The sequence below is a fragment of the Petromyzon marinus genome, chromosome 22, assembly GCF_048934315.1.
Source record: "Petromyzon marinus isolate PM22_M1 ecotype Great Lakes invasive population chromosome 22, UKy_Petmar_22M1.pri1.0, whole genome shotgun sequence".
Classification (NCBI taxonomy): Eukaryota; Metazoa; Chordata; class Hyperoartia; order Petromyzontiformes; family Petromyzontidae; genus Petromyzon; species Petromyzon marinus.
The window spans coordinates 18,539,956-18,560,664 of NC_133688.1; the positions used below are offsets into that span (position 1 = coordinate 18,539,956).

A 20,709-nucleotide genomic window follows, 5' to 3' on the forward strand; every position below is an offset into this window, starting at 1 on the left:
TCCGAGAGGAGGATTACCGCGGCTAACTTGTCCACCGTGGGCCAGTCGCCTTGGAAGACGCGGAAGTTTGTGCCCACGCTTTACCCCACCACTCGCGACGTCCCGTGAGACTCAACTGTTGAGTCCCCTTCATCGACATTTAAACTGCGGGGCGGACAGAGGCGGTGGCGTCTGAGAAACCTGCGCCACTGTTTCAACGAACGAAGGCAACCCATCGAGTACAAGGTTAGGACTTGGTGGTTGTTTTTCTTACCTGAAATTAACTTGGGAACAGATGTTTTTTTTTATAATAATATCAGTTATTTACCCGAGAAAGCTTCAGTGGGTCTCAAAGGCCCTCTTGTTCCAGAGCGTCCTGCTGAAACAACTGCCACAGTTGAGACAATGGCACCAAGTGTTTTTTTTATGTTTCCTTAAATCCCTCCGCCTCTGTCCACCCAGCAGCTTTAAGTAAATGGGTTCCACCGCAGTCAGTCGATCCGCAGATGGGTGTGCGGTGGGGTAAAACGTGGGTTACTGCCACCTCTCCCGAGTCGTCTGGTCAGCAGGCCAACATAACCCAGCCTCTCGAAGGCTCCCTGTGCCGGAAACCCTTCCGCAATCAGCAGTGTGCGTGTGTGCAAGGCATTGCAGTGCTGTCCCTTTATAACGTGTATTTATTTATTTGTTTTCACGCCCCCCCCCCCCACCACGTTTTTTTATAGGGGTACACCACTTTGAGAGTCTGGAACACGGATTAATAGGTTTTTTTTTATATATTGTGGTAAGCATGCACGCTCGCACGGTGCCACGCGCCAGCTGTTTCATGGTGGGGCGGGGGGTAGGGACACAGAAAGCCCGCAGGGGAGGGGAGGGCTATAGATCAGACTCCAAATATGTATTCATACTAGAGGAATCCGATAAGCTAAGAAGCTCTTTACGTAGGCGGCGGGAGAGGGGGGGTGGGAAGTGGGTGGAAGGCTCGACGTCCCAACCTATGGGGATCTTCCGTCGTGGGGGGTTGGGGGGGGGGACAGCGATCGTTAAGACGCAAGCTGGAGGAAACCAAGGCTGGCTCGCAAGATGCGGGGTCATCAGCGAATGCCGACAAGCCGGAGCAAATCCGGATATTAAACCACGCGTTTAATGGCAGAGTTAATTAAATCATGACACGGCCGTGAAAGATGCAGCAGGATTTTTAATCAAGTGCGGCACAACGTACGGACGAAAGGAGCACTCGTTTGGCTGTGGAGTAGCCCTCTCTCGGGGGGGGGGGGTGTTTTAGTTGTGTCCACCTCCCAATGCCAAAGAACCGAATTTAAAACTGGCCTGGTCTGGTCATGTCGGAACATGACAAATGAACCACAGGTGCAGACATTTGGACTGATCTTCAGTCATCTCAGAATGAGCTAATGGGTTTCAAAAGTATATACCTCTTTTTTTTAAAAAAAAAGCCACGTTTTCAATGAATTTGTGTTTTATTGAATTATGAACATCGGCCGTAACGGTTAACAAGAGGCAGGCGAGATGAGAGCAACTTTTTGCGAGCTACTCGAATTAACTATCGACGATCCCGTCAATTGTTCAATATCACCGTGCGAAAACGAGGCAAGCACGTGGCTTAGCAGGGCCGAAATAATTGAATAATGTACAGAACTGGATATCCCTGGGGGTGTGATAAATGGTACTGTTTTAGATGGTTTTTAAGTGACAAGGAAAAGCTCTTTCTCAACTATTCCATTATATACTCACTGTGGATGTTTCAATTGGAAATATTGATGAGTAAAAGTTTCTCAAAGTCGGCATATATATTCATCATCCCCAGAATTACCATAACATACATTACACTCAGTTTAACACGTAGGCTTTCGCGTCCAATATTAATAATAAAGATTTTTGGGTTACAGCGCTTAAGTATAAATGTTCCGAAACCCTCCACCACCCGACACGGCCAATCAGTAAGGGATTTTTCACGTGAACAAAACGACAAATAGTTCACTACTTCAGCCCACCGGCGTGTTGAAGAGTGAATCCATAACATTTACAATTTGAGTACGACGTTTCGCTGTAATTACCCAACAACCTTTATTATGAATACATTACACTGTATAGGAGGAGCGTTTGCGCACTGGTAGAGCATACTGAGCATTTAACAAAATCCACAAATGTTGGATTCGCTACCGCGCCTTAAAAATGCGGAGAGTGATATCTGAACCAGTCCCACAGCATCACGGGAGGGGGAGGAGGGGGTTGGAGTGGACTGACCCCACTCCACTCCGTCTAAAATCTTCTGTACCAATGCTGCTGAAGCTGTCTGCACTAACAGGACGCTGTGTGACCAATGGGCTGTGTAACACAAATACTACGTATCTATAAGGGACAGATATAGGAAGATGGCGAACAGCCTGCTTCATCACTGCTCCTGATATTCTCCACAACGACGCGAATGCTTAACATGATCGATGTTCTTACAGCCAAATAACAAACTAAAAATGTTGGTACAATAGATTTGACGGGCACCGATGGCAGTTTTACAATCAGCCTTTTCCCTCTCTCACGCACGCACACACAGAGACTAGGGACGAGAGCTCGAGTGGAACGCAACGACAGACAAAAGCTGATCTCTCCGTTCCTCGCTCCGTTGAGTAACATTTGTCTCAAGTTTGATGAACGTTGACTCTGACGTAACACCGCCCGCCTCCCCTCCTGTGTGTTTGCATGCCCCCCCCCCTCCCGCCTCCTTTTAAACACGGTCACGCTACAGGTCTGATACATGATATACACAGTTCCTGGATGCCATTCCCACCACCTTCACCAACCTCGCAGGGTGGTGAAGTATGGTGAAACAAACCCCCACGAGCGACCCGATGTTTCTCGAGGTCGTCATCAGCTGACGCAGGACTGCAGTGAATGTACTCTTAATGGCGATAGCGCTGCACCAATGTTGCACCGTGCAGTAAGTAACGCGGCAGCTAAAGGTTATCGCCGTTCTGCCGGGATTAAATCGCAGGCCCCGAGACAGAAAATAAGTAATTTGTACGTATTGTTCACTTTGTTAGAGAATAGAACGGGTTAATTCACTTTTAACAAGAAATCCACTTTGCGAAAAAAAACTTTTTTTTTGCGCCGATGTCTGGACCGTATCAGCAATGTCAGCATGAGAGCCTATGACAATGAATATTTCATTTTTTTTGTCAGCTACATCAAGAGATGGGCCAAGGTGATGGATGAGCGGCATGATTTTTCCTTTGCACGCATTTGTCAAGGCTGAATATTAATCGATGCTTGTTTTGAATAATAAAAATGCCAAGCATAACTTTATCCAAGATGAAAACTCATAAGACTAGGACAGTCTCATTTGCACGGGTATAAGACGTGTGTATGTATAAATGTGGAACTTTTTTGCACCGTACGTAGCCAACCGTGCCACATGAAGCTGCGGGATGAAGGCCAACAACTGATGACGAAAAAGCAATTCAAAATAAAGTGTGGGATGGAAGTGGTGGTGTCCTGGTTATCGTGACGGAAGAGACCCGACAAGCCAAGTTTAATTCACAGCCACGGCGAACAACAGCGACGAGTGTAATCACAACCGGCTCCTACCCTTCAGCAACCTTCAAACTAAAACTACACTTTTTTGTTTTACCAGGTAAGGCCTACTGAGCTATATATATTTATTTTTCAGAAGCGACCTGGCCACAAATGATTGCTCAACGAAGTGGGTTATCACGTGGAAATGTACAGCAACCAAATACTCTAAACGCGTGTTTTCTAAATGTGGAGGGAAACATCGGAGGAACCGATAGAAAAATTCCACGCAAGCTCCGAATATACAACAGGCGTCAGGGTCTGGATCGAACGCACGACCTCCTGTATACCAGGCGAGGTAGTCAACATCTCGCCACCACGGCGCCCTGCACTGATCAGCGTGGTCAAGTATGGTCACATGACCCCCACATAGTTTGGGAAAGCTTTCCTCCATTTATAGATTGAGATTAATCTTGATTTGAAGCTTTCGTGACTGCAGGAATTAATATTCTTTGGTTCTTTCGGTAAAGTCACGTAGGTATAAAATAAAAATAAATCACGACGTTTCGAGCGCAACACAAGCGTCCGTCATCAGGTGGGAAAGCGAAATATTGAGATTGTCTAGATTTGTTTTACGTTTCATATCTTTTTTTTACGAGACGGCGAGTTCTTTAATAAGCCACAGCAACCACGTGCGGTGCTGCGATACAACGGGCAACATGTTTTGGCCGCGGGCAGCTTGCGCAAGGCTTATTAATCTGGCGACACGACACCGGGCCCTCGAACAAGAACAAATGACAAGTGACGCCAGGCAGCGCGTCGCTTCCGATGCTATCAGACCAACGTGTAGACACGAGGGAACATATGTCCCACCGTGCCACGTGCCTGCGTGCACATGCTGGTATGTTTTTTTTATCCTTCCCCAAACCGTTAAATGTATGTGTGTATGTATGCTGAACTTCTTACGCACCGAATGTAGCCAACCGCGCTAATCGTAACCGTAGATATGTCATAATCAGAATCGTTATTTATACTGGAGGAATCGGATGAGCTATGAAGCTCTCTCTCTGCCACAGATGTTCAGTAGTTTCACAGATGTCCATATGTAATGGGTAGAGCAGTGGCGCAGTGGTTGGCACACCGCGCGACCGACCCAGCCAGCCGAGTTTGATCCCAGTCCACGGCTCACGTCTAACATCAGTGGCGAATGAAATATGTACCGTGACTGGATTGGCTCTCATACCTCCACACGTAATACTGTTTCGTGTAATTGTGTTTTTTTTTGGTTTGTCATGCACAAGATTAAACGCTACTAATAAATTACACATTGTAATTACAAATATTTATTTTTTTAAGGGTTCATAAAATGCATTACTCAGAACAAACCGCTAACATTGTTCCAATTGCATAATTGTAGGCTTCGTCTTAATTGTTTTTACTAATTATAAACCATGCTCAACAGTCACAGCTACAGTGACGTTGCCCCCCCCCCCACAACCATTGCAGTGTACGCGATAAACGAGCACGTGAACGGCAACGTTTCTAGAACGTTGCCGTTCACGTTGAGCATTGTGCGTGGTACGCTTTGAGAACACCCACGCATTTTAATGTCGCGCAGCCCAAAGGCTTTTTCGAGTCAGCGAATACACAAATAACACATTTGTAAATGAATTGGTCATTCCTTAGACCTAACCCTTTAGCCGCTTTCTCACAATATAACGTTCCTCAGCCACCAAACAGAATATCCCATCTCTGTCGCCACGGACCGACAACGCAGAGCAATAGGAGGCCAGCTGATCCATTCATTTACATTCATCGGTCCCCTGATTGAGATGCATTTTCGCAGGTATTCAATGCACCTGACATTAAAAGCTGATTTAAACTGTTTTTTTTTTTAACCAGGGAAGGCCCCCACTGAGCTATATATCTCCTTTTCAGAAGCGTACTGGCCACAAGTGATAGCTCAACAAAAGTGGCTTATCACGTGGAAATGTATAGCAGCCAAATACCCTAAACGCGTGTTCCTAAATGTACAGGGAAAAACCGGAGGACTCGGAGAACAATCCACGGGACCACGGGGAGAGAGACATGCAAACTCCAAATATACAGCAGCAGGCGTCAGGGTTGGGGATCGAACCCACGACCTCCTGTATACCACGCAAGGTAGTTGACATCTCCTAGCCACCATGGCGCCCGTGATGTTGCCATCACGTGACCCGTGCCGCACTGACTGAAGATGATGAGCGGATACAGCTGGGCAAGTCTCTAAAAAAACAAAAACAAAAACACACACTCGCAAAAATGTCATCTTACCATTTATTTGTATTAAATTGAAAAAAAAAGATTTTTTTTTTGCCACAAGTACATTTAAAATGATATAAACGCAATAGTGAATTCGGTCGTTTGGTGGAGTTCGCCTTGCTTAGATTTTTTTGTTCGTGTACATTTTGAGCAAAGAAAGTAAGATCTCCAACCCAGCAATTGCGCGCCATTATTAATAGCCTTTGAAATTGGGCAACGCGGCAGCTGACAGTTTGTCAATTATGAACACACCGCCTTTACGCGCGCACACTCACCGTTATTTATATCCACCGTGATGCGTTACGCAATCGTGTTATGAAGACTGAGACCGCAAACATCGCTCCATCCCCCCCCCCCAGACCCCCGCCCGCACCTCCAACCACGTCCCCCCACCACTCTCCTAATGAAACTCGACGTTGCGTGCGTCGCGAGTACAGAATGCGGTCTTCTCCGCGCAACTGCCTCCTCCTCGGCGGCACCCATCAACGGCGACACTTTACTGACGAATACAAATGTGGATGAAACGGGGAAACGCAGTTGTCCCCGATGGGACTGCTGCTACTCGAAGCCCACGCTTACAGCTCTCGTGAGCCCGGTGGTCTTTTACAGGGTTGTATGTATGTACCCTATGCGTGGTGAACTTCTTTCGCACCGTACGTAGGCAACCGTGCTAATCGCAAGTGCGGGGGAAAGGACATCAAACTAAAACACAAACATCGGTTCTAAAGAAATAAGTTTTGAATCTGGATGGCTTAAAAGTGCACAGCTCCCAGCGGTTTCCTAATATCGGACGCACGAGCGTTCTTGACGGCTGCAGAAGCGCATCTAAGAGTGCACGGCGTAGTGGCCGTCTTCGTTTGATGGGCAGCCAAACGTTGTGTGTAGAACACGCACGGATTTGGTGCAATTGAGGTGGCCGGGTGGTTCAATCGGGGGGCCGGACAGCACAGGGCTCGCACAGCTGAGATATTGATGTTCGAATCCAGGTAGCCACCCGTGATGAAACTGCATTCTCAAGTGTGGCGAGTTGACGAAATGTCATTTGATAAATTATCTCAGAGTGCGTGTGTAGGGGGGCGATGGGATTAAACCCACACTATGTGTGCGAACACCCAAAAATGGCCACTTTGAAGATGTTTTTGTTTGAGACAAGTCCCGTGATAGATCTAATCTGCACCCACCATCGAACACAAGGGAAGCGACCTGCTCCGTGACATCTCAGTGGCTTCGTAGTCACCACAATCATCATCATCATCAACTCACGAACATCGTCATCGCCGTCCTCTTTCCAGAGTGTTGGCGGCCTGTCGCTCCCCGTCTCCACTTCTCTCCGCCTGTCTCGCTGCATTGATGACAAGAGCACAATGGGGGTACAATTTGATTTGAAAAATAAAAGGAATGGCGCTGTCAAAATTGGCATGCAAAGTATGGATAGACGTTTCTTTGGCTCGCTTATGGTTGCATCATCATCATCGTGACTACAAACGCCACTTTTAGATACAGGAGTGTTTCGTTTCCTGCTGGTGCACATGTTTCCTGAGAGGGCCTCAGGACCGTCTCATATTGGCTGCAACAACAACAAAAATGCTCGATTCTGTGTTGGATTTTTGGGTCAGGCCACATAATGGCCTGGGCCAGATTTCTGTCGTAAGACCTCTCCACCACGCAACATAGCCAAACAAATTCAACAATCACACCAATGAATCGAAACAATTTTTTTAAGGCAAATTGCATTCGTATCTGATTGCTCCATATGGTCGCGAGAATTGATCTTCCGCTTAGAGGCGAACGTTTTTAAGATTTAACTTCGCCGGAACTTTTCCAACAAAAGCAACGCCTTTGAAAGCAACGCCAGCGGGCACTAGAAACTTGTTCTGGACAGAGTATGGACAGGTCCCGTTCACAAATAAAAAAAAAGTTGCGATATAACGTCAGTGCAATTGAGAGAGAGAAAAAAAATGGAATTTTTCTTTTAATTGTAATTAAAAAAAACTTTACCAAACCTCCGTCTGCAGGAAAAAACTGCACACGCAAGCGGACGCAATTTGCGAGCAAACAGCATTATCGATGATCAGCTGCAAATAGCGATCTGCGGGTTGCCGAGCGCTCACAGTTGGCGAGGGACAAACTTCTATTTTCCGCCCATGAGCCACCCACCCGCTGGGCTCGATCTGACGCGCGAGACATCCACTCCGGAACATCTCGGTTGCTCTTTCGCAGGGCTGGCTTGTGCTTTACGGGACTCTCTTATCCTATCTCGTACTCTCCGGTCCGCACATCGCCTCTCTTTGTCTCTCTCTCTCTCTGTCTCTCTCTCTCTCGTTATCCCTTCTCCCCCTTTTTGTTTGTCACGATATCTCCTAGATCATAACTGAGGCCCCTGGTAAAGTGATGCGGCCCAGCGGGTAACGCGTTGGCCGCTTTCTGCAGAGAATTCACGGTTCAAATTCTAACCGCTGCCCAGGTTAATAATGCGGTATTTAATGTATTTATGAATGTAGAATGTCGTGCACACCGTATATAGTCAACCGTGCTGATCGGAGATGCAGAAGAAGGATAACAAACTAAGCACAAAATGCAGATATAAAGAAATGAGTTTTCAATATAGATCTGAAAGTGTATAGATCTGAAAGTGCATAGATCCAGTGGCTTCCTAATATCGGAAGGAAGAGCGTTCCAGACGGCCACAGAAGCGCATCTGAAAGCGCGCGATGCCGTGACCGTCTTTGTTTGATGGTTATCCAAAAGCCGCTGTTGCGAGGATGACCGGAGTTCACCTTGATGAGATCAGCAAGGTATCGTGGTTCATTTGTTTGTGGCAATCACCTCGTGTCATAATCCGCGCCATCAGCTTCAGAGCGGACGTGAAATATTTCTGCGTCGCAAGAGCAGGCCACCGTATGCTGGCAGCATGGTCCAAACTCAATTGGGATCAGACACAACACACGCAGTAACGATTATCGCCCTCCCTACTGGCAGTCTAATGCCCCAGGTCGCTCATTCAAGTGGGGACTTATCCTGGTATCTTTAAGTTCTCACCCTGGCGGAACGAAATACACTTGAAACTCGATCGCTATGCATGGGCATTATGCCGCTCATCCGGTCGTTGAACAACAAGGTTCTTCGCACGTTTGTGGTCGTTGTTGTTCCAGTCGTCGTTCTCCTTGTTAAACATTTCATTTTAAACTTTCGTTTCCCACGCGCGCAACGTAAACAAAGGACAAAGCGTTCCCCGTATAGCCTGAACAGACTGTTGGGGCAAGTGCTGTTAACGAGCACCTATGAAGGCCGGCACGGCGCCCGACGGGGTAGGTAGCCAGCACCACGCCCGGCCGCCTTTGTCTCCTGAGTGGCGATGTTTACACACCGCACCAGCTACTCATTTGAGGCTGAGTCGACCTAGAGGAGGCCTAGGACCTGTTCAGATAATCGTCACCGGTGTTGGCCGTGAGCGGGAAACGAACTCGGGTCGCCAGTTTCGTAGCGCAGCGCGCTAATCGCTACACACGCGCACACGCAGACACACACACACGCATCCTTACACAAGCAGCGGGCTCCCATCTCTGTGGGACCACGGCAGCACTCCGGAACCTTTAACGATACCCGAGGGCGCGCACGGCGGCACGCGCTAAGCGGAGCAGGCGAGGCACGAGCGGGGGGTGGGTGGAGAGACGCCAGCGAGCGAGCGTTGGGGGGGGGGGGGGGGCACGGGCGCTTGCCACCTGCTCGCCGTACGGACGATGGCCCATTAGACCGCAATAAGCGCAACAAATAAGACAATTGGAGCAGACAGCACTCGTGTCGCGAGACGCCGAACCGCCCCGGGGGCCCCGTGCGTAAATACAAAAAAACATGAAGCGCGAACATCACTCCACACATGATGTCGCGCCCGCGAGAAACAAACGACCGTCAATTGTGTGGATATGCGCGTGCATGTGCACGCGCGCGTGCGTGCATTGCGCGCGTGGAACGTGCGGGCAAATTCCGCTTGTCGCGTGCGCAGCTCGTATAAACGCGGCCCTCTCCCCCCCCCGCCACACGACACGCTCTTTGTCTGCCGCTGGGAAATGTATTCCCAGCCGTCGAGGTTTTTACGGCCCGACAGTCAGGAGAAGCTCGTAACTCAGACGGAAAAGCAGCTGCGCGCCGCCGTCTCTGCAGCAGCATCAGCCGGCCAGCAGCCAGCCAGCCAGCAGCTCGTTTGGAGCTGCGGGCAGGGCCGTGACGAGGAGGGGCCGTGCGGGCAGGAACCGCGCTTACTTAGTCCGGCACGGGGAGGAGTGGTGGCAGTGCGGCGTGGTGCGCGGTGCGGTGTGGAGTGGGGTGAGATTGGAGCGCGGTGCGGTGTGGAGAGGGGTGAGATTGGAGCGCGGTGCGGTGTGGAGAGGGGTGAGATTGGAGCGCGGTGCGGTGTGGAGAGGGGTGAGATTGGAGCGCGGTGCGGTGTGGAGAGGGGTGAGATTGGAGCGCGGTGCGGTGTGGAGAGGGGTGAGCGTGGAGCGCGCTGCGGTGTGGAGAGGGGTGAGAATATTTTTTTTTAGTTTGGAGGAAGAATCCGATGAGCGGTGAAGCTCTTTTTCACAAAATCTCCAGTAGGGGCGAGCCTGAAGTGTAGAGTGGGGGGCGGTGTAGAGTGGGGGGCGGTGTGGAGTGGGGGGCGGTGTGGAGTGGGGGGCGGTGTAGAGTGGGGGCGGTGTGGAGTGGGGGGCGGTGTAAAGTGGGGGGCGGTGTGGAGTGGGGGGCGGTATAAAGTGGGGGGCGGTGTGGAGTGGGGGGCGGTGTGGAGTGGGGGGCGGTGTGGAGTGGGGGGCGGTGTAGAGTGGGGGGTGGTGTGGAGTGGGGGGCGGTGTAAAGTGGGGGGCGGTGTGGAGTGGGGGGCAGTGTGGAGTGGGGGGCGGTGTGGAGTTGGGGGCGGTGTGGAGTTGGGGGCGGTGTGGAGTGGGGGGCGGTGTAGAGTGGGGGGCGGTGTAGAGTGGGGGGCGGTGTAAAGTGGGGGGCGGTGTAAAGTGGGGGGCGGTGTGGAGTGGGGGGCGGTGTAAAGTGGGGGGCGGTGTGGAGTGGGGGGCGGTGTGGAGTGGGGGGCAGTGTGGAGTGGGGGGCGGTGTGGAGTTGGGGACGGTGTGGAGTGGAGGGCGGTGTGGAGTGGGTGGCGGTGTAGAGACGGGGGCGGTGTGGAGTGGGGGGCGGTGTGGAGTGGGGGGCGGTGTAGAGTGGGGGGCGGTGTGGAGTGGGGGGCGGTGTGGAGTTGGGGGCGGTGTGGAGTTGGGGGCGGTGTGGAGTTGGGGGCGGTGTGGAGTGGGGGGCGGTGTAAAGTGGGGGGGCGGTGTGGAGTGGGGGGCGGTGTGGAGTGGGGGGCGGTGTGGAGTGGGGGGCGGTGTAAAGTGGGGGGGCGGTGTAAAGTGGGGGGGCGGTGTGGAGTGGGGGGGCGGTGTGGAGTGGGGGGCGGTGTAGAGTGGGGAGCGGTGTGGAGTGGGGGGCGGTGTGGAGTGGGGGGCGGTGTGGAGTGGGGGGCGGTGTGGAGTGGGGGGCGGTGGAGGGCGGTGTAGAGTGGGGGGCCGTGTAAAGTGGGGGGCCGTGTAAAGTGGGGGGCGGTGTCGAGTGGGGGGCGGTGTAGAGTGGGAGGCGGTGTGGAGTGGGGGGTGGTGTAAAGTGGGGGGCGGTGTGGAGTGGGGGGCGGTGTAAAGTGGGGGGCGGTGTAAAGTGGGGAGCGGTGTGGAGTGGGGGGTGGTGTAGAGTGGGGGGTGGTGTAGATTGGGGGGTGGTGTAGAGTGGGGGGCGGTGTGGAGTGGGGGGCGGTGTAGAGTGGGGGGCGGTGTAAAGTGGGGGGCGGTGTAAAGTGGGGGGCGGTGTGGAGTGGGGGGCGGTGTAAAGTGGGGGGCGGTGTGGAGTGGGGGGCGGTGTGCAGTGGGGGGCGGTGTGGAGTGGGGGGCGGTGTGGAGTTGGGGGCGGTGTGGAGTTGGGGGCGGTGTGGAGTTGGGGGCGGTGTGGAGTGGGGGGCGGTGGAGGGCGGTGTAGAGTGGGGGGCGGTGTGGAGTGGGTGGCGGTGTAGAGTGGGTGGCGGTGTAGAGTGGGGGGCGGTGTAGAGTGGGGGGCGGTGTGGAGTGGGGGGTGGTGTGGAGTGGGGGGCGGTGTGGAGTGGGGGGCGGTGGAGGGCGGTGTAGAGTGGGGGGCCGTGTAAAGTGGGGGGCGGTGTAGAGTTGGGGGCGGTGTGGAGTGGGGGTGGTGTAGAGTGGGGGGTGGTGTGGAGTGGGGGGCGGTGTGTAGTGGGGGGCGGTGTGGAGTGGGGGGCGGTGGAGGGCGGTGTAGAGTGGGGGGCCGTGTAAAGTGGGGGGCGGTGTAGAGTGGGGGGCGGTGTGGAGTGGGGGGTGGTGTGGAGTGGGGGGCGGTGTAGAGTGGGGGGCGGTGTAAAGTGGGTGGCGGTGTAAAGTGGGGGGCGGTGTAAAGTGGGGGGCGGTGTGGAGTGGGGGGCGGTGTGGAGTGGGGGGCGGTGTGGAGTGGGGGGCGGTGTGGAGTGGAGGGCGGTGTAGAGTGGGGGGCGGTGTAGAGTGGGGGGCGGTGTGGAGTGGGTGGCGGTGTAGAGTGGGGGGCGGTGTGGAGTGGGGGGCGGTGTGGAGTTGGGGGCGGTGTGGAGTTGGGGGCGGTGTGGAGTTGGAGGCGGTGTGGAGTGGGGGGCGGTGTGGAGTGGGGGGCGGTGTGGAGTGGAGGGCGGTGTAGAGTGGGGGGCGGTGTAGAGTGGGGGGCGGTGTGGAGTGGGTGGCGGTGTAGAGTGGGGGGCGGTGTGGAGTGGGGGGCGGTGTGGAGTTGGGGGCGGTGTGGAGTTGGGGGCGGTGTGGAGTTGGAGGCGGTGTGGAGTGGAGGGCGGTGTGGAGTGGGTGGCGGTGTGGAGTGGGGGGCGGTGTGGAGTGGGGGGCGGTGTGGAGTGGGGGGCGGTGTGGAGTGGGGGGCGGTGTAAAGTGGGGGGCGGTGTAGAGTGGGGGGCGGTGTGGAGTGGGGGGCGGTGTAGAGTGGGGTAAGGTTGGATCCGGAGTGCCTTGGCGTGGTGCCGAATTACACCGAGAGAGATGAACTGGAAGGTGGACACCGAAGAACGTTGAAATCCACCCCCGGTGTGAGATCTCAGCCGTGATAGATGACGATGGCTTTGGGAGGCATTCATCCAGCAGTGGAATGATCATGGTTAACGACGATGAACAAGTGCCTTGTCTTCCTCGTCTGCGTTCCTACACCGATACATCCACGTATTCGCATGCGCTTTGATTATCTTCAAGCAAAAATGTGTATTGTGTATACTTTTAGATTTTTTTTTCTTTTTCAACTTAAAAGTTCTGATTCACCAAGGTCTGTCTCCCACGTGCAACAAGGGAGTCGGCTCACTGAGGTTTGTAGCCAGAGGGACAAAACCACTGAAAGTTGAATCGCCACGACTCCGCGTTTTCTTTACAAACCACGCACGGACAAACCGCCCCTTCAATGTGTATTTGCACAAACATCTTCAAGCTATTTCCGAGCCATTACGTTCAACAGTTTTCTAAATGCAAATTACGCGCGAATTGATTATTATTATTATTGTTTAATACAAACGATAACAGATGGCACTCGCATTTGCTCGAGTTATATTCCCACACTGGCAATTGTTGGCGCGCTGCGATCCGCCACGTGTGCAGCAAATATTTTGTTTGTTCAAATAATCCCCTCCCACCCAACCTCATTCATACACTCATCTTTGGCAGGAGGTACACGCTGTGTGATGTGTACGGAGCGGCGTGCGAGGCCAACGGTGCCACTCGGAGGTGCGGGGGAAGGACAACAAACTACACAAAGACAAAGATCCCCCGTGTAGCCTGGACAGAATCTAGACAGAATCTAGGGGCAGGTGCTGTTAGCGAGCACTTATAAAGGCCGGCACGGCACACGAGGGGGTGGGTGGCCAGCACCACACCCGGCCGCTTTTGTCTCCCTAGTGGCGATGTTTACACATCGCACCGGGTACTCATTTGAGGCTGAGTCGACCTAGGCGAGGCCCAGTACCGGTTCAGATAATCGTCACTGGTGTTGGCCGTGAGCGGGAATCGAACCCGGGTCGCCAGGTTCATAGCGCAGCTCGCTAACCGCGACACTACCGCTCCCCACACACACACACAAAACGTATATATCATTATATATTCTGCCGCAACTTTTGTTTAATATTCCACATTGATCCTCGCTTCGGCTGTAATTACACAGAAGCTGCACAGAAACACTCACCCACCGATGATTATAAAGCAATCACAGACGAGTTAATCGACCCCCCCGGAGGGAGGAGATGTCCCAACTTCGACTCCAGAGAGAGAGTGAGCGAGAGAGCGAGCGAGAGAGCGAGCGAGAGCTCAGCTTTCTAACACGTCGTAGGCTTTCGCGACCAATATCATCCATCATACAGGTTTTTTTGGGTTAGGTCGCGTGTCGTTAAACCCGCCACCACCCGACACAGCCATTTAGTAAGGTTTGTCACTTAAACAGAACGTGCCAATTCGTTACTAGTTCAGCACACTGGTGTGTTGGAGAGCAAATCCATAACATTTACCATAATATAATAATAGGGTTTTTCCCCTTTTTTCTGGCCACAAAACTGAAACCTTTTTACAAGGATTCATGTCTGCATTAACCACAATACCTGCAGTCAAAATGCAAACTAAAAACATGCTATGATAATGTATGCATTGTCCTTGAAACTGATTGGTCCACACCCAGGGACGGCTTTCTTTTGAGCCTCGACCCAATTGGTGCTCGACCAGATGACGCCAAAAGGCGTATCAAGTATGTTTTTGTTTGCACTTTGACTGCAGGTATTGTGGTTAATGCAGACATGAATCCTCGTAAAAAGGTTTCAGTTTTGTTGCCAGAAAAAAGGGGAAAACCCCTATTATTACATTTGGTACTGGCAAAGGAGGTCTAATGATGTAAACATTTACCATCTGAGTGCAATCTGAGAAAGATTGCAAACGTTGTGGATTTTCTCTCCAACACACCGCTGTGCTGTACTAGTAACGTATTGGCACGTTCTGTTTACGTGACAAACCTTACTAATTGGCTGTGTCGGGTGGTGGCGAGATTCATGACACATTCATATTTAGAAAATCAAACGTAGGAAAAAAAACACATCTATTATGAGCTCAGATTTTGTTAGGCGATGAGGAGGAGAAGGAGGAGGAGGAGGAGGGGCGTTTATGCTCTCAACAAGACAATGTTGTCCAGCATTGTATTGTACTTTGGCAGAGTGTAGAGAAAGATAAAGTGGACGGGGGTGGGGGGAGATAACAAAAGAAAAAGAGAGGGAAAACTACTTTCAGATAAGACGTCGCTTGTTAATATAACTCACGAGATAAGGGCGAGTGTTGCCGGATTAGTGTTGACCATATTAGATTTTCAATTGCGATGCACCAAAAAATAACTCTGGGTGGGGGGGTGGGGGGTTGAGGGTTTTTGTCCTCACTTTTTTCACAACTCGAAATACAAATAAGGATTTCGCCGACTCGCATTGCCTCGAGTAGTAATATGAGTTAGTAATAGGAGTTAGTAATATGAGTTAGCAATAGGAGTCAGCAATAGGAGTTAGCAATTGGAGTTAGCAATAGGAGTGAGTAAATACACAAGGCTCACGCGTCACAGTGAGCTTGCAACGCTCTTGAATGCAATCCACCCGAACGGCAGGTTGGGCCCGGTGGTAGACACACACAAACACAGCGAGGACGGCATGGGGGTTTGATTATCGACTCGTGCGCCTTCCCCTTGTGGAGTTTTGTATGTCCCCACCCCCACCTCGCCCCCTCTGTTCTGCATGGGGTTTTCCTTTCCTTTCGAAGAATAGAATCATCATACAGCTCCGTTTGACAGATGTCCAGTAGGGGCGGGTAAGAACGTTACAACAACAAACGATACAAAAAACACGATAGGAGTGCAACGTATAGGAAAGGTAAACAAATCACTTAAAACATAAATAGATATACAAATACAAGTAATTGTTTTATCTTACCAGGTAAGGCCTACTGAGCTATTCGCTTCCTTTTCAGAAGCCACCTGGCCACAAATGACAACTCAACAAAGTGGCTTATCAACAACGACAACGACAACAACATCCTCAATGCCGATGAATAACCTGCAGATTACTCCCTTGGGATGACAAAAGCAGCAGCAGCAGCAGCAAAATCACCCCACTACTGCGGAAACCTGGAAGGGTGCTCGTGAAAGAAAATTGAGACTCGGTGAGACTTTTCTGGATCAAGACAACAAGCGAAATAATAATAATACCATTGTATTTTATTTTTCTAAGTCTGCATGGATGTAACTCTGCAGTTTACGCAAGCACACTTTAAAAGAGACGCACGGAAGGCAATGGGATGGAGCAGTGGCGGCAGCAAGTGGTCGATGCATCTCGCTACGAATCCGGGAACAAGATTAACACGTAGGCTTTCGCGACCAATATGATCATATATGCTTGTAACTGTTGTGGCTTGGCTCTCCAACACGCCGGTGTGCTGTACGAGTGACGAATTGGCATGTTCTGTTTACGTGACAACCCTTACTAATTGGCTGTGTCGGGTGGTGACGGGTTTAACGACATTTATATTTTTTACGCGATCTAACCCAAAAAAACGTTGTATTATGGACCGGTAACAATAATTACGTTCCTGGACACGGCTGTCACGAGGAGCGAGCGAGGCTCGTAACCTCCGGTTAGTAACTTTCAATGACCACCAAGGCTTGCCACGTGTCGTAGGTGTGGAGCTTAGAGGTGTATTTGTTGAACTTCTTTCGCACCGTACATATCCAATCTAGATTTAAAGGCGCATATCTCCAGTGGTTTCCTAATATCGGAAGCAAGAGCGTTCCAGACGGCCGCAGAAGCGCATCCGAAAGCGCGCGATGCAGTGACCGTCTTTGTTCGACGCTTGCCAAAAGCCAAGTAGAGTGGCAGCGTTGAGCATGTATGTATGTTGAACTTCTTTCGCACCGTACGTAGCCAACCTTGTATACGCACGAAGTCAAACACTCGCGGATTTGGCCAAACATCTCAACGTAGCACGACTCTCCTTATTGCATTGAGTCTGACAACTCAATACAATTGGTATTGTTTTTTGCCGTATTACTTGTTGTGAAGGGTTGGCCTGTGGGTGATGCAGTGGTTAGCTCACTGCGCTAAGAACCTGGCTACTCGAGAGATTCCCCGCCAACCCCCCACCACCTTTTTCCCCAAACCGTACTGACCAGCATGGTGAAGTTTATCATTAATTTACCCGGGTAAGACCCCGACTGAACTATTTAGCTCTCTTTTGAGAAGCGACCTGGCCACAAATGAAAGCGCAACGAAGCGGCTTATCACGTAAACATCCATACGCGAAACGCATGTTTCCAAATGTAGAGGGGAAAAGCGGATACATCTCCACGCAACCACGGGAAGAACATGCACACTCCCAATATAAAGGCGTCAGGGTCTGGATCCAACCCACGACTCCCCGCATACCAGGCGAGGTAGTTAGCTTCTCACCCCCGCTTCAGCATCATCCCACCCCCATGACCAACATAAAGTCAGGAGACCATCATCATTATCATCATTCAGGGATGTATATCTTGACTCCAGACAAATACGAACCTCCGTCCACTCCCCCCCCCAATTACCGCTATGAACTGCTCAGTCAAGTGCCAGGAGTGAGCGCCTCTTAATTCAAGGCAGTGCATGACAAGGGAGGGCGCGCGGCTCCAGCACGACACCCAACCCGCGTTTGTCTCCCACCGACGATGTTCACAGGCACTCAATCAGCGCCGAGTTCGCGTGGACGTGGTTACAACGTCACATCCGGGACAGCAGCGTCGCTGCACGCGCACGTGGCCAGGAATTTGAACGTAACAACAAAGCATGGCAATCGCCCCCTTCCAAGTGCTATCCAGGCTCAAAATCCTGCTTAGCTTGCCAGATCGGAAGACATCGGAGCTTCGTCGATCATCATAATCAGCCATGATCATAATCAGCCATAATCAGCCTCCCCAACACCCTTTGTCTTCCCAATGCAACGATGCCTCATTACTTTTCAGCCCCCGCCAGCTTTCTGTCACCCCCCCCTCCTCCAGGCGATTCACAACCCCTCCTTATTCATCATAATGCTATGTACAATTTCCGTAAGGCGCCTTGGTTAAAGGCGCGCTTTATAAATCTAGATAAGACAAGAAAAAACAGATGCTGTCTCTTAACGTCTAACCGCGGCCAACATATATTGGCCAAAACAATGATTCATTGACCTATTAATGTATTATTCATATCCGCTTGTCAGTTATTAGCGGTGAACCCTATTAAGGGCGCTGCTCGAGAAATAGCAACGCAATTAATACGCAGATCGCTGCTGCATCTGCCACGAGCAGCGTAAATGTTGGTCACGAGCGATGCGTTAACACCTCCTCCCCTTGTTGTGTGACACGCGAGTGCAATATGGTTCTGTGAGCACCGGCAGTCAAGCGCGTCTAGTGAGCCGGTAAAAAAAAAAACACCCCGCGTAATCATTGTGAGGAAAGTTTGTCTGGGACATCGCGTGGATAATTAAGACCTTCTTAAACAACACCAACGGCAAATGCTAAAAAAAAAACCTACATGTATCTGCGTACACGCCTATCGGCTTCAGCTTGTTAGTAAATTCCATCGCAGGTAAAGAGCGGGTGTGAATACTCGAACTTTTTCAAACCTCGTACGATAATTGCCGATAGTTTTACTGCACGCCCTCCGTTCGATGCCACGTTGTTGGTTGGCCTGCGGACCTGTTGTGCGTCTAAGTTGACGCGCGCTGCTGATGCCACTACCTCTGTGCAGTGCTGTGCTAAATTGCGCTACTTCCTTCCGTTGGCGTTTTCGGGACATGTTTTTTTTTGTCTGTTGATGATGGACACACAGGCAGAGATCAAAAGACTCGCACACAGAGACCCATTACACTCGCACACGTAGACCAGCAGACTCGCACAAAGACACACGTACTCACACAGAGACCAGCAGACTCACGCACACAGACCTATTGACTCACAGAGCACCCAGAGACTCACACACACACATACACAGATCCCTTGACTCACACGCAGAGACCCATCGACTCGCACACGCGGACCCATTGACTCACAAAGGCTCAGAGACTCACATACAGTAGAACTTGTTATTGTGCGCTGCTGTCTGTGTGTGCGTGGGAAGCACGGAACCACGCACTAAACGATGCCGATGCTCACAAATCACACGGACTGCGGTGCGCCCGGTCTCATCCCCATCTCGGGAAACTGCGCAGGGTTGGGCCTGGAATATTTGCTTGGATGTGCGACCACCACGCACAGCAGGTTGCCAAGCGGCTACCTCGTGGGCGGCGGAGGGCAGTGAATCAGCATTCATTGTTGTGCCGTACGTCTATGCTCGCCCGCCTTCACCCAACCCTCAGTGGACAGTGGTGTGGTTAGATGCATGGTCAAACAGCCACCTACGACCCGCACAGTTCGGAAGGGTTCTCATCCCTTAGCAGTGAGCTGACCGAGAGGGCTGTCCGTGTACATATTGGCTGTGCGCTCTGCGGCCTATCACCTGACGACGAGGGTTATGCTGATGTTTGAATGAGCGTATATATAAAAGGTGTAAAGTTCATGTTTTGGTGAACGTATAAATAACTGATTTTTTTTCTGAAAGCCAGCAGGAGCGAAAGGTCAGGCTGTTCCGTCCTTCTCGGTGACGGTATAAACAAAGAAACAAAAATACGTCTGTAGTTGTCATACCCGAGCGTACATCCACCGTGGAGATGGAGCAAACTCGAGGGCAGGAGCTAAGTAGCGTTAATACAGCAGTGGATAGTGGCTAATTGTAACGCTGTTCTACGATTGTCTGCATAGAAAGTGTACAGTATTTGCTTTAAAACCCGTTTTTTTTCTTTCAATTCACTGCCTGGTTGAGGGTGCCCTCCAATAAATGTCAAAGGGGATATTTGACCATACTTCACCACACTGGTCAGTGCAGGTTGGTGAAAGGGTTGGATGGGGCTCCAGCACGCGAATGTTATTCGTGACCAAGAATCAAACTCAGGCCACGGTGTTTGTTGTGCAGCGCGCTAACCACTGCACAACCGCCACCCAACCACCCACCAATATGAACATTTGCACCAAATTCCTACGGGAAATTACATTACAAAAAAACCACGTTATTAAAACATCCTAAAATGCGCGCATACGCGTAAGTCAATTAAATACAGTTGTAAATGTAGAACTGCACTGTGGATGTGAAATAATTAATTTATCGAAGCGTCCCTTGACAATTTGTGTAATAGCGTGCAACTCAGAACCAACGCAGCATTTAGCACGCTGGAAAGCGGGAACATCCTCACACGTGCATCGCGATCATAAACACGGAAACGCGATGTGCGCTTATTGATGCCACTGAGCAAAATAACGCAGCCGCGCCTTCTCAACGGGCGCGCGATTTTAATATCCGGGCTCCGAAATCCATTTGCGGAGGGGGCCGTACGTTCAGCCAAGTGTAAATTGCACATCAACGCACGCGCAGCACTCCGACACATGAAACCAGATTCGTTCGTGAGATCCTCCTAGCGATGACCCCCCCCCCCCCCCCCCCCGTTTTAATTAACCACCCCCGCTCCCTTCCTCGACTCCGCAATCCTCTTCCGCTGTAAGTGTCTTGTACAATTTGAGCAAGTTTCTCGCTTAATATTAATAACCTCGTTAACGGAGGAATTACCGCCGCGTCTATCCTGTGTGTAGCGTATACCGGGCGTGTAACGCGGTGCGTGGCTCTGCGCTCCGCGTTGACGGTTTCGACCGGAGCGAGCGCTCCCTTGCAGCAGCACCCGGACAAAGAGGGAAGCGATGCGCTTGCTGATAAAGTCTCAGAAGCAC

The 20,709-nt window shown here is 51.3% G+C and overlaps 1 long non-coding RNA gene across 3 annotated transcripts in view; it reads right to left on the bottom strand.

The window, feature by feature from the left end:
- Positions 1-1,042: 1,042 nt before the first annotated feature.
- Positions 1,043-20,709, bottom strand: part of LOC142925642 (uncharacterized) — a 72,204-nt gene continuing 52,537 nt past the window's right edge. For 2 of the 3 annotated variants that reach the window (XR_012942590.1, XR_012942591.1), the window contains exons 4-5: positions 7,076-7,150; positions 1,043-5,772 (exon numbers count right to left, since the gene is read on the bottom strand). This is a non-coding gene — a long non-coding RNA (uncharacterized LOC142925642). Of the gene's footprint in view, positions 5,773-7,071; positions 7,151-20,709 lie in introns of all 3 variants that reach the window. The other variant, XR_012942592.1, reaches the window with a different exon arrangement.